Source organism: Pavona decussata, unplaced genomic scaffold (genome assembly GCF_977016875.1).
Source record: "Pavona decussata unplaced genomic scaffold, jaPavDecu1.1 SCAFFOLD_223, whole genome shotgun sequence".
In the NCBI taxonomy this organism is placed as follows: domain Eukaryota; kingdom Metazoa; phylum Cnidaria; class Anthozoa; order Scleractinia; family Agariciidae; genus Pavona; species Pavona decussata.
In genome coordinates, this window is record NW_028145628.1 from 2,295,057 (window position 1) to 2,305,234 (window position 10,178).

Consider the following 10,178-nt stretch of genomic DNA (forward strand, 5'->3'; position numbering starts at 1 on the left):
ACACTTTGAGCGTGGCATTTGTAACCTTCAATTTCTCCAGTAACAACGTTAACTGACTGCATTCTTTCTTTTCTTTACAGTTGTCATCCTAGCCATTTCCATTACCTGGGCAATCTGTCTTCTTATAACCATATTAATCCACTTTGTTGTCATCAGCGTTCAGTACGTGGTTTTTGTGGCTTTCGTGATGCTTTTTATTCTACTTCCGATTGTCAATCACGTCAGAATGTTCCTGTCCATCCGGAGGCACAATAGACTGTTTGTAGACACAGTAAACCAACAGCAACTGGTAATAATGTTTAGGCGCGAAAAGAAAATTGCCTTGGACATGCTCATTGTGTCCGTGGCTGTCATTGCTTGCCTCGGTCCCATACTTATAATGCTGCTGCTCGCCACGCCTTTTCCTAAGTTATACGAACGTGCTTATCCGTGGGCCTTTACTATGATGTATCTTAATTCTTTCATAAATCCTGTTCTTTATATTACGAGAAATAAACAACTTAGAAGTGCAATGAAGGCTGTGACGCCTTTTTGCTTGTAAATGGAACTTGCTCGTACGAGGGAAGACGTTCAGTTTAGTAATATGCATGAACAATCAATCAATCAATCAATCAATCAATCAATCAATCAATCAATCAATCAATCAATCAATCAATCAATCAATCGATAAATCAATCAATTCTAATGATACTAACTACAGCAACAACAAGAAGTCTTTACATAACCTTCAAAAACTCATTAATATTTCATAACCCCATTGACCTATCAAATGGTCGATGAAGCATCACGTGCAAAGGTTTTAAAAGTCGATAAAACCTCCTCCTTATTAGTTTGCTGAATTTTATGTTTTTCTCGTATGCTAATTTCCACCGTTGACAAAAGCATCATTGTTATGAACTCTCTTGACACACGGTTTTTCAGGAATGTTTTTGAAGCCGTTCAAAAAACTTGCAGCAGCACGTGTTTTATCGGGTCTAAAACCACTCAGCTGCGCCTCGTGGTTTTAAATCCCGATAAAACACTGCTGCTCGTGTTGTAAACATTACTTTAATATTTCATCCGTAGTGCATATACATGTTACACATGTATTTCATATTTAATATTACTTTAACTGGTAAAATCCCACTTTAAACAAGTTCCGCTATGAAAGGACCGGCCCCTCCTTCCTATTCCGAAAACTGAGCCAATTTTATCAGTGAGGGTTGTAGAAAAAGACGCATGTTGTTTGTCAGTTGTTAACGCTCTGATAGTTGATTGACAACTGAAGATTAGAATGGCCAGGCCAGGCCCTTCATACCGGAATTTCCTGTTTAAACCAGTAAGTCCAGTATGTCAGTATCTCACTCGATACTTAATTTTCGCCTCTTATGCATGTCCCATATAGAGCGTTTCATTCACGTGACTACCGGCCATTTTGGTTTACTGAAACAAAAGAAAGTATTTGCAGAAAAATAGAGTTCAATTCCCAGAGGTTTAGTTTGGGACACCAACATGGCCGTCATTTCTTTGTTTTGGGACACCAACACGGCCGCCGTGACGTCATGTGAAAACACTCCATGTATAGGTATAGTTTTGTCAACTATTTTGTTATTTATTGCTTTATAGTCGTTCTCTGTGTGCAACTGATTTTCCATGTAGTAGGTATTGAAGTGTGGTACAACAAATTTGTAAGAACTCCGTAGATTGTACATAGTAACCTGTCTGTAAATAATGTTTGTCTTACACGACGTTTCACATTATTGTGTAATTTATTTATATCTTTGAACCGAAAAACGTAGTCCTTTTTCATATTATGTTCTGTGATCAAGTGTAATTTACTTATTTTAAGCGTGTCCATTTTGTGCAAATTTGTTAACATAAGTCGGGTTGTATTTAAACTAAACAAGCTAAAAAAATTTTCCTGTTTTATTTAACTATGGAAATAAGAAATAAAACATTGCGTCTTTTATATTATCAGAAACAAAAACAAAAGCACCCGTGACTTAGAAGTTACGCGCTTTTTCCCTCACTTGGCGCCGTCAGCGCAATTTTAGTCGGGTTCTGATTGGCTTATAATGATTGTGTGATTAAACTTTAATATGATTGGCCAGATGTAATTGCTTTTGGTTAGAATCAATTAAAAACATAGGCAAGCAATACGTGCAAAATCCTTCCTTGGGGGAACTCATTGGTGCTGGAATATTACTCTGTTTACTGAGAACAGGACTTGACACATTATACTACTCGTCATGTAAGTGTTTTTTAATTTATACTATAAGCGAATCTTTGCTGACGTCATTGTTTACATTTTTCCTGGACGTATATATAAACTAAATATAAAAGTTGAAAGAACTGATTAAGTTGAGCAATTTGTGCAATTTTCAGCTCTTTGCAAGCAATATTGAAGGAAATATCAGCCTTCAAAAACTGCGAAATTGCTGGGTGGCAAAAGTTAATGAGACATACATTCTCTGTAAAATTTCGAGTTTTTAGAAGAGAATTTCTCCGAAACCATTCGATATATTGGGCTCAAATTTTCAGAGAAAACTGAAACTGTTATGCCCTTTCAATTTCAGAGTTTTTATTTTATTAGCGTCATCAGATATTGATAAGCATATGTTAATGAGGCAAAAAGTGTAAACAAAGATTCGCCTATAGTAAAAGCAACTTGAAAGGTGCAAGGCTGATGAAACAGTTTGTGTTTTGATAACATTTTTTCCCCAACGTTTCGGTTAGGAAAAACTACGTTTCATCACGGGCTAGAAAAGCTAAGTTAAAATGGAAGCAAACGGTTACAATTCAATTCAATTCAAATCATTTATTTTGCCATTATCCATTAAACAATATTAAAAACAAGGTAGCATAAAACGACGATTCATGATAGGTTAAAAAGAATGACTGTAAACAAACAGATGTTTAAAGCTACAATAGTGAAAAACTTAGACGGTGCATTTATAAATAAGTATTTTTTTAGTATTTTATTTATTTCTTCTTCTAAGCACATAATTACATTATGTTAATATTAAGTTTGTAAATGAATTGTAAAATTTATTAATTATTCATCAAAGTTTTGACCAATCAATAGGTAGAATTTTGAGTCACGTGTACACCTCAGTAAACCCCAATACAAATCAATGAATTATTAAACCAGTAGAATTAACTTTTGATAAAAACTTCTGCCCGGCTAATTAGCTCTCTACTGATTAAAATTAAAAATACAGTCAATTTATTGTTTCATTTCACAAGTACGATTAAAAATTGGCGTCCGATCTGTATGGGCGTTTACAATGACTCGATTTCGGCTCGCCATTGTAAACGCCCATACAGATCTCCCGCTCATATTTTATCTAGTACATGAGCATTAATACTGAACATCATAATAAAGTTTCAGTGCTCTTTTAAATACTTGTCTCGAAGATTTTTGACGGATAGACAAAGGAATATATTGATAGTGTATAAATAAGAACACCACGTCTATTCATGCACTAAATAGTAAAAACTATATAGCAAACTTTTTTATTCAGTTGTCGGTCCGGACAAGACGAATTGGGACATCAATAAACTCTTCTTTGCTCGATCCAAGTCTTTCTCGGATGTATGGAAACCGTCATCCGTGGTGACGTCATCACGATGATTATGTCGTGCTTTGAACATGCACCCATCATTTGTTGCTTGTACCCAGGCCCTCTGCTGTCCTCGATAAATTTGCGAAATAAAAATAAGGCTTAGGTTTGCTGATACACGCATGTTAGAACAAGACGCAGACATGGATGTAAGCGAAAGAGTTTCTGTTTTGCTTTTCATGTTTTGCTTCACAAGTTTATCCCGTCACCAAAGCATGGTAACTTTTTATATTTATATAATTTCATTGCCTTACAGAACACAAAATAAAATATTACAATACTAGATACTACTTGGTTGATTGAACTTACCATACTTTACTTACAATGTTGACAATAATAGTATTTACAACAAATTACAATGAAAAGAAAAAAACAATAAATTGGTACCAAAAAGAAGAAAACGAAACACAGATAACAACACGTGTTACTTACACAGACCTTACTCAAAAAAGTGTGTAAGCTGGAGAGTTAAGACAAAAAAAATTTCATTAGGTTGATTACGGAAAGCATTACTAGTATGTGAGAGCGAAGATAAAGAGCAGATTGCTGTGAGAAGCTCATTGGTGACAGCGTATGAACGAGATGGTTGGCAGAGTTTGAAGATATTGAAAGATAGCTGCAATTGCTTCAGAAGAAGTCAGAGGAAGTGATGCTATCAATCAGTAGATATATATTCTGCAAGAGGTTCCCATTTTTCCATATCACCGCTCTTTGTTTCCAACTCGAGTCTTGATTTCAGAAAGCGGAGATAATGGTCAAAGTAAGGGGACGTTTCTTTAGATTTGGCTAGCCAGATATGACGTCGAGTTAAAAAAGGCAATAATTAATTTGAAGTGCAAATCTTGACGTATCCGGCTTCAGACCAAATGCTGTAATGATTAATAGAGTGGAGGTTTCGGGAATTAGTTTTATACTATGCAGCCATTCTGATACTCTTTTCCAAAAGTTAGATGTTTCGTGGCATGTCCAGAAGAGATGCATTAATGACTCTGGGCCTTCTTGACAGAAAGTGCAATTATCATTTGCCTTAAGCCCAATTTTATATAGAAAGTCATTGGTTGCTAGACGTCTGTGTAAAAATTTAAACTGGAATTCTATCAGTTTGGTACCCCTGGTGCATCGTAAAGGCGAAAGGTATGCTGAGCCACAGTCGAGATTTTCATTTATTGAGTAGTTGCAATCTAAAAGCCATTTTATTTGGCTGGTTTTTGGCACTTCGCCTTTGATTCCTGTCAGTATTTTGTATACAAGTGAGCTTACTTTTTCAGTCGCTAAAAGCTTAGTGCAAAAAGGTTTGTACTCCTTACTATTATCATGCAAGAGACTATGAGGTAAGAGAGCGAATCCCTGTGCTCCATGATAATTATTTTCAATCTTTTTTTAGTTCGCACCATGCTATTTTGGGAAATTATAATCCGCCATTGAGTTTAAAATTAAATGACGTCACTCTAACTGACCAATAAGATGTCGACATTAAAATAGCAACGCAAACAAAAATAGATTGAAAAAAATTTTCATATGAAGAGGGGCATGTATGGGGGATTCGCTCTCTTACCTCATAGTCTCTTGTATCATGATAATCCACTTCTTTACGGAGGGTCTTTACAGTCGATATTATCCCGAAGAATTTAAGAGGAGAAACACTCAAGCTGTATTTTAATTGAAATTCCTTCAAAGAGAGAAAGTTGCTGCTGTCTGGTTTTTGCAAATGAAATGGTAACTGCTGTTCCAAAGCGAATAACGACTGAAACCTGACCGAGATTAAGCCTTCTTATCTAACACCAATATCGGTTCTTGAGCCTAAAACGTGTGTGGATATCGAAAAGGATTCTTACTCTAACCACTTGTAATTTAACAGAAAAATCTGTGCGGGTATATTAAAGATATCTCGATTTATGCAAAGTCGCAAGTTTTTCATTCATTTGCGCTTTATTTTAACTGTTTTCAAAGATAAATATCTTAAAATCGGAGACAACAATGAAGCTCAATATACATTTAAAATGTTTTGCTATGAGAAAAGACCTTTACACAGAAAAGACAAAGTGTCAAGTTTTATTTTGCCAGAGATATTGGTGAAAAATGCGTGAATAAGCAAAATCACCCGGTAAAAATTGATTCATTATTTACTTGAAAACGCTTTTACAGATTTTTTTCTTATTTCGCCTACTAGTTGTTTGGGCTAAGTAGTTTAAATCCCTAAAGTTTGGTCTAAAGTGTCTGACTAGATTTCGAGATAATCGACAATGTTTAAAATGAGAGGCTATGCTCTACCGTTGCTATGGTAATACCTATTGCTTGGAAACCAATGAGAAAATTAACTTTGATCATATGTTGAAATGATTATGTAGTATGAAGATCGAAAGTTTATCTTGTATGCGAGATTGTAACTACAAAACTCCCACCTTAAGTCCCGAAAAACTGTTGCGAGCCTCCTTAAAGTTTACGTCTTAAACGAAAAGTGTTTTCAAAGTCCTCATCCGCCTTCACGTTCAAGGACAATTATTCAATTGTCTACATGACAAACTCAAATGCTCAATAATGGATGAAATTACCTCGCCGCCAAGAAAACATTACAGACAAGAGTCAACTTGGTTATGTTTGTCAACTCTCCATGTTCTTTGACATCTTGTTTCACTTCCCTATGGTGAAACCTAAAGCTGAAAATCTTGATCACACTTCAACGTGAAATTTACTTTATTAAAATATAAGTTGTCGGTCAGGTGGGTCGATATTTTCATGGTTACCAAAATTATTCATGGATCATTTTTGCAAGCTAGGCTTTGAAAAGAGTCATGCTTCCGACGCCGGAACCAATCCCAATGGATTTTTCAAAGGATCACATTTGGTTTAAATCCGCATACAAATTAATCAGGGGCGTCAGTTTGCTATAATTTGACAGCGCAATTGCCACGAACGGAGCATGAAATTTTAGCCGGTAAGGGATGCCTTCATCACTAAATTACTAGCTTGAACTTTATAACTCTGAAAATAATTAATTGCTTTTGTTTTTTCTAAATGCGAATTTACGTATTTTTAACCTTTAATTTAGTAACCCGCTTAAATTTAAGCCGACGTGCTGCATGCATTATTGAAGGTCGATCAGTCGGGGCTGAGGAGTTAAAATCAACACTTGGTTGGCCCAACCTACAAGCGCGCAGAAATTATCTCAAATGCCTTTTAGTCCATAAATGTCTTAATGGAATAGCGCCTTCGTACTTACTTTCAGAGTTTAGGCACGCGCATCTTTACCATGGCTATGCTGACACCGGAAGCCGTGATTTGTTGCGCCCTCCCTTTGCAAAAACTGCTAAGTATCAGGGGAGCTTCAGAATAAACGGCGCTCGAACTTACAGCACCATCCCGAGAACCATTAGACAGGTAGAGGCGTTCAGTGAGTTTAAAACTAAACTTAAGTGCCATCTTAAGCAATAACGCCTGCCGTGCATGCAGCATGTATAACTTAATTATTTGTCTAGTTTTTTCTTATGTTTCAATGTTTTGTCTTGTACTGTGTCAGGGCTCCATTTATACTAGCTCTGCTAAATTGGATGCCCCTGAATAAATATTGAATTAAATAAAAATAAATAAATAAATAAATTTGCCAGCAAAGCTTACCATTGAAACCCGAAATTTGTCCGCTTTAGTAACATGAAAGTGAGAGTTCATCATATGTATCATTTGCGTTTTTTTTAAATTGTATTTAATATGTTTCCGTTCAAGCCTAAGTTTTTTAAAGGCTCTCTTTTCGCAGCTGCTCAAATTGAGCGCATAACCGCAACAATCTCTCACTTATTAGTGTCTAACTTTGTTGCATACGATGTAAAATAAAACAGAGCACACTCTTTGCATTTGGGTTTCACGCAAACTATGACCGTGTCCTCGAAAAGATTAATATTCAATAAATAAGTGAAAATATAAATTAAATGGGAATTTTAAATGGCACATCCACAGGGTGCTTTTCGTTTACCGTTTCCAGGTGGAATTATGATTTAGAAATGTTGGTTTTTGTGGAGGGAGGAAAACCGGAGTACCTAAAGAATAACCCTCGGAGAAAGGACAAGAACGTTGACATACAACGCGGTTGCGCCTAACAGGCAGCACGCACAAATGATAGCTCCGCAGTGTTGAGATATTCTGTACTTAAATATCTTGTACACAAGTCCAAAACTCAGCTTAGAATTTATAAGAACTGAATTTACAAGGATCATCGTTTCAAGCTTTAATGGCGTTGTATTACACAAGGAGCATGCTCAATGCAATTTCAAGTTTGATGGCCAAGAAGCCGCTCCGCCTTGAGTTATGGCGCAGACTGACCGAGTTGCAAATTTCGCAACGGAAACCAACACGCCGGGGTCACCGAGGAGGACAGCGCAAACAGAAGCCAATTGAGGTCTGTATGGGTAAAGGAGTTCAAAAGTAAAGGCGTCTTTCGTAGTTAAAGGCTTCGAGAACTAAGAACTTCAGGAAGAAGTTGATTTGCATAATTCAACCTTGCTATCATTAAATATTCAAAATGACACCTCTGCCAGGAGTAGGACAAACAATCGCATAGTGATCGATAGTACCAATACTACTAGAGTCACCAATTCTGCGTGGGCGCCCAAAGTACCCAAAATTATGTTGGCAAATGTCATGTCTCTAGCTGACCTAAAATGGACGAACTCAGTGAGTTTATTCTTCGCCTTAACACCAACTTGGCGTTTATTACAGAAACATGGCTGAAAGACTCTGTGTCAGGTGGGGTTGTACAAATTCCTGGGTGCGCTGTGGTGCGAAGGGACAGAAAGGTAATTGATCATGGGGGTGTGTGTGCTTATATCCAGGAAGAAAATTGTAGATGCAAGCAGTTAAAAGATCTAAATTGCTGTGAAAAACATGAATCTCTGTGGCTCCATCTAAGACCGAATCGTCTTCCGAGCAGGTTCTCCTGTATTATTGCGGGTGTGATATACAATCCCCCAAAGGTTGACGGATCGTTATTTCGCGTTGCCGCTTAGCCAGTCAAATCCCAGGAATTACATAATACAACAATGATCCAGTTTTGAATAATATGGGATATATCTTCCACAGCAATTTTTACACGTCAACCCTTAAATATCTTCAGAGCGATGGCAGGCATATATATTGTTCAGGGCCCGTTGTTTGAAAGTCGATTAACACTCACTCACTCAGTCACTCATCCTCATATGCCGGCTTGGCATGTAGGGCAGCAACAAAATTAAGCCACTCCTGTCTGTCCCTGGCCAGCCTTTGAATGGTTCCCCAGGTATGATGTAAGGTCTTCAGTTCTGCTTCCACAGTCCGACGCCAGGTGATCATGGGTCGTCCTCGCCTGCGTCTCCCCTCTGGTGTCCAATGAAGGGCTGTGCGAGTGATGTTGTCTTGCTCCCGTCGCATGACATGTCCGATCCATTTCCATTTCCATTTCCCATGCTGTCCTGGTTGCAGCGAGCAAGAAGTTCTTGGTTGGCGATGGTTTCAGGCCAGAATATACGTAGGATTCTTCTGAGGTTTTTCGTGTGGAAGGTGGACAGCTTGTTGAGGTCGCTCTCTGTCATCCTCCAACATTCCGAGTTGTACAGTAGGGTAGAGATTACACAGCTCTGGTACAGTCTTAGTTTGGTCTTGGTGCTGTACTGGGATGACTTCCAAACATTGTTCATCATTCTAAACGCATTTCTGGCCTTACTGAGGCGGTTCTTGATGTCGCTGCCTGCCCCACGGTCATGTCTGACAGTGCTCCCAAGGTATGTAAATTCTTCGGTCGTTGGTAGATCTTCTCCATTTACTGTGACAGGTGATGGGTTTGATACGTTCAGCATCATTACCTCCGTCTTCTTCTGACTGATCTTCAAGCCTACTTGCTGTGCAAAGGTATTTAGACGGGACGTCTTCTCCTGCATGTGCTGGTGGGTATGCGACATTAGTGCTAGATCATCAGCAAAGTCCAAATCTTCAAGTTGTGTCAAGAGGGTCCATCTGATGCCTCGCGCTTGGTCTGCTGTTGTCTGCCTCATCACCCAGTCGATTGTCAAGTTGAAGAGCATCGCAGACATACAACAGCCTTGTCTAACACCGGTCTTCACGCTGAAGCTGGTCTCGCTGCTTCCTACCCTGCATGTGAAGTTGTTGTAGAAACTCTTGATGACAAGAACAATCTCCTTCGGTATTCCATATGCCCTGAGAATGCGCCATAGACTCTCTCGATGGATGCTATCAAAGGCCTTTTCAAAGTCTACGAAGTTGATGTACAACTGTCTCTGCCATTCTGTGCACTGTTCGATGATGTTTGGCAGAGTAAATGTTTGGTCTGTGCACCCTCTTCCTGGTCGAAAACCGGCCTGCTCCTTTCGGAGTTGCTGGTCTACTGTCTCTTCAATTCGCTTGATGATGATTTTTGCGAGGATCTTGCTTGGAACAGACAGGAGGGTGATTCCTCTCCAGTTGTTACAATTGCTCAAGGCTCCCTTTTTTGGGATCTTTACTATGACGCCTTCCGTCCAATCCTCTGGTAGTCTCCGTCTTGTTCAGGGCCCGTTGTTCGAAAGTCGATTAACACTCATCCACGATTAAACG